The sequence below is a fragment of the Citrus sinensis genome, chromosome 5 (genome assembly GCF_022201045.2).
Source record: "Citrus sinensis cultivar Valencia sweet orange chromosome 5, DVS_A1.0, whole genome shotgun sequence".
Lineage (NCBI taxonomy): Eukaryota > Viridiplantae > Streptophyta > Magnoliopsida > Sapindales > Rutaceae > Citrus > Citrus sinensis.
In genome coordinates this window covers 8,576,508-8,580,901 of record NC_068560.1, presented here as the reverse complement: position 1 = coordinate 8,580,901, position 4,394 = coordinate 8,576,508, and the positions used below count along the sequence as shown (strand labels likewise).

Sequence of the window (4,394 nt, the reverse complement as noted above, 5' to 3'; positions counted from 1 at the left end):
ATTCAAGCATAATGCTTGTTGATCTAATTGAGAAACTTTATTACAAGGTAGAAAAAACAACAAAATATATCCACACAATGAGTCCAAAAATCTCCTTAAATTAAGGCTCAAAAAGAAGAAAAATGGTTAAGTAGACGGAGAAAATTAGATGGGTAATGGTTAAGGCTCAAACAAAGATAGCAAATAAAGGTCTTCGGGTAGAGAAAAAAAATGCGAGAATAGAAAAATGGAAAAGGGTTTGCCCTTATCATTTTAATGCATAAAATCCCGTAATGCGACTTCAACATGCATAACAAAGCAAGTTCTAGAATAAACAAACTAAGATTGATATTCACACAACAAAAATATTAGAGCAAAGTGGTTGCTCATAGGCTCAAATCCTCACAAAGTTGGTAAATTTGCTATCAAATCATGTACACTCTTCAAATGAATCAACCATCAATAGTGGTGTAGAATGAGAAGAAGGTATGAGTGATATATAAAAGAAAAGGTAGAAAAGGTAAAAATGATAAGAAGTGAGAAAGATGTATGTAGCAATATGAAAAGTGAAAGATAAAATGTGAGTGATGAAAGAGTATGATAGAATAAAAATAGATGTAAATAATTTGAGATAAATGGGAAAAGAGTAGTGAGAGAGAGAGGAAAAGAAAATTAATAATATATGAAGCATACTAACTCCAAAATCATTTAAGGATGAGTAGAGTGAAAACAATAATTCCAGACATCAATAATGCAAAAATCTCTCCCCCACACCAAGAACTGACATTGTCCCCAATGTAAGATAATCAAAACTCACATAAAAATTAAAGCGTAAGGATAAAAGATTAAGGGCAAAAACTTCCTTGAATTGTGAGCTTTGATACTCATAACGTCTATGGGCTTGGCGGGAATGGTGGGATAAATCCCACACTCTTGAAGTATGCGGCCAAATTCTGCTCCATCTTGTCACGGATTTCGATTCACGCGCCTGGAATGCAGGTCGTAGGCTGGTTGCGTTGCGATTGCTGCTCGGCTGGAGCTTGCTTGATGGACGTAGGATGGCACTGATTGTGTTGCGCGCACGGTTGCTGCTGATTTCGCACGATGGTGATGGCTGGGGCTTGCTGCGTTGCGCGCGGCTGCTTTCGCTGGTGGGACTTCGTTGCGCGCTGCTGGGCTGCGAGACATGGGATGCTGGTGCTGCGCTCACGGGATGGTGCATTTTCCGGCGGGCTGGTTTGCTGCTAGTGTGCTGCAAGCGGCTGGAGAAGAAAACAAGTTCTGGAAAATTAGGGATTTTGTGAACAGTGATTTTCGATTTTTGGTTTTTTTTTATAAATAAATAAATAAAAAGAAAGAAAGGAACAAAAAAAAAATAATTTTTTTTTTTTTTTAGTGATGAATCACTTTGAGACACTAAAAATTTCAGAAGTACTTTTCTAATAAGTACGTGGGCACGCCTTATAAAAAATTTTCTTCTGACCAAAATAAGCAAACACATTAAATTTCAGAAGTACTTTTCTATTAAGTACGTGGGCACGCCTTAAAACTATGTTACTTTAAAAATTACAGAAGTACTTATTAGCTAAGACGTGGGCACGCCTTATCAAAAATTTTCTTCTGACCAAAATAAGCAAAATTTTTTTTTTGAATCAAAATTAAAAGAAGATATAACAAAAACCAAAACAAACAAATCATTTGGGTTGCCTCCCAAAAAAGCGCATTTGTTTTATGTCTTTGGCTAGACACATTTATGCATCAATCTCCATAATTGGGACTCTCGAGAGCCACATCCTCCACAATATTCACCGAAAAACCTTCATAAAAAGGTTTTAAGCGATGACCATTAACCTTAAAAACTTTGTTAGAGGTCGGACTCTGAATCTCAACTGCACCATGAGGAAAAACATTAGTAACAATAAAAGGTCCAACCCAGCAAGATCGTAATTTACCCGGAAAAAGTTTAAGCTTAGAATGAAAAAGAAGAACTTTTTGACCAACAGAGAACTCCTTTCTCAAAATCATTCTATCATGAAATGTCTTCGTTTTTTCCTTGTAACAAACTTCCTGCACTATAGGGTTAATAACATCCACAGAAAATACCGAATGTTCCTCACTAGGATATTTCATGGCATCATTGATATTGAATTCTATAACCTCTCCATCAAACTCCATAGTGAGAGTCCCTTTATGTATATCCATTTTAGTCCTAGCAGTCTTAAGAAAAGGTCTTCCTAGCAAAATTGGGACAAAATTAGAGGAGTTATCATCTTCCATATCAAGTACATAAAAATCAGCAGGAAAAACCAACTCATTAACTTGTACTAAGACATCTTCTAATAACCCATCAGGATATACATTAGACCTATCAGCTAGTTGAATTATCACGCCAGTTTCTTTTAATGGACCAACATTCAAAGATGAATAAATGGAACGAGGCATGACATTAATAGAAGCTCCTAGATCTAACATAGCCTTTTCAACTCTAACACTACCAATTTTACAAGGGATAGTAAACATACCTGGATCCTTGCACTTAGGAGGTAGTTTCTTTTGGAGAACTGCTGAAACATTCTCCCCCATGTGAACTTTTTCATCTCCTCTTAATTTTCTCTTGGAGGTGCACAGTTCCTTAAGGACTTTAGCATATCGAGGTATTTGTTTTATAGCATCTAACAAAGGAATATTTACCTCAACCTTGCGAAATGTCTCAAGGATGTCTTTATCTTGTTCCTCCTTCTTGGATTTTGCAAACCGGCTTGGAAAAGGAGGAGGTATCACAATAGGTAGGGGTTTCGCTCTGGTGGGTTTTGCATCTTGAGATTGAGGCATCAATTCATTATTCTCAAGCTCATCTTCTACATGCTTTGTCACTTTCTTACTAGGCTCTTGCAACTCCGTCCCACTTCTAAGGATGACAGTACTAACGTTTTCCTTTGGATTCACCTCAGATTGTGAAGGCAATCTCCCTAATACTTGAGACTCCAGACGGCTCACTGTAGTCGCCAATTGACTCATTTGGTTCTCCAAGTTCTGAATGCTTGCTGTAGTTGCCTGCTGAAATTGTTGAGTGTTTCGCAAGTGATTTAACAATTTCTTCAAGAGATATACCTGACTTGGAGTTTGACTGTGGAGGTGTTGGTTGTCTTGGTGGATACTGTTATGGGAATCCTGACGGCCTAACTCCATAGCTGAAGTTGGGATGATCCTTCCATCCCGGATTGTATGTTTGTGCATAAGGATCATACCTCCTCTGAGGCATGCCTGGAAATCCTCCAACTGCATTAGCTTGTTCAATGGGTTCTTCTTGAAGTGTAGGACACATATCAGTTGAATGACCCATATTGTAACAAATACCACAAGTCTTCACCTGTTGCACATTACCTACAACAAACTTTTCCACAAGAGAAGTCAGTTTATCTAAACGTTGTTCAACAGAAGAAATATTTACCTCATTCACCTTCCTTAAAATGGGATCTTGCCTGCTGCCAAATTGTTGTGCGTTGGCAGCCATATTTGATATCAACTCCCTTGCTTGAGTAGGGGTCTTGTTCACCAACACGCCTCCACTAGCAGCATCTATCATACTCCTATCCATCAATGACAGTCCTTCGTAAAAATATTGAATAAGAAGTTGATCAGAAATCTGATGCTGAGGACAACTGGCACACAATTGTTTGAATCGCTCCCAATACTCATACAAAGTCTCCCCAGGAAGTTGTCTGATCCCACAAATATCTTTTCTGATGTTGGCAGCTCTTGAAGTAGGAAAGTACTTCTCGAGGAACTGCTTCTTCAAACCATTCCACGTTGTAATTGATCCAGGAGGCAAGTAGTACAACCAATCTTTAGCTAACCCATCTAAAGAGAATGGAAAAGCACGCAGCTTAATCTGCTCTTCAGTCACGCCTTGTGGCCTCATACTTGAGCACACAACATGAAACTCCTTAAGATGTTTATGAGGATCTTCACCTGCAAAACCATGAAACTTGGGTAATAAATGAATAAGACCAGACTTTAATTCAAAATTTACCTCCAAATCTACATATTGAATGCAGAGTGGTTGCTGATTCAAGTCTGGTTCAGCTAACTCTCTAAGAGTTCTTTCTACAGGTGCAGGTCTATCCATCACTTGTTCTTCTGAATCACTAGATGATTCAACTAAATCAAGCACTGTATCTGTTTCAGAAAGCAAAGGCGACGAGGATCGTTGCTTAGCTCGCTTCGTCTGCTGTCTCAGCTGGCGAGCTGTCTTCTCAATTTCAGGATCAAACGAAAGTGTACCTGTATGAGAAGAACGAACCATACACCAAGTAAAACGTAAAAAGGATTAAATAAATAACACCAATCCCCGGCAACGGCGCCAAAATTTGATGGGTGTCGAAGCCAACAAAAATAAATTCCTACTCTAAATA

At 38.4% G+C, this 4,394-nt stretch overlaps 1 non-coding gene across 1 annotated transcript; it reads left to right on the top strand.

The window, feature by feature from the left end:
• The first annotated feature begins 3,623 nt into the window (after window positions 1-3,623).
• Window positions 3,624-3,730, top strand: LOC127902848 (small nucleolar RNA R71). The gene has a single exon (XR_008055485.1). It is a non-coding gene; the product is annotated as a small nucleolar RNA R71 (small nucleolar RNA).
• Window positions 3,731-4,394: the final 664 nt, after the last annotated feature.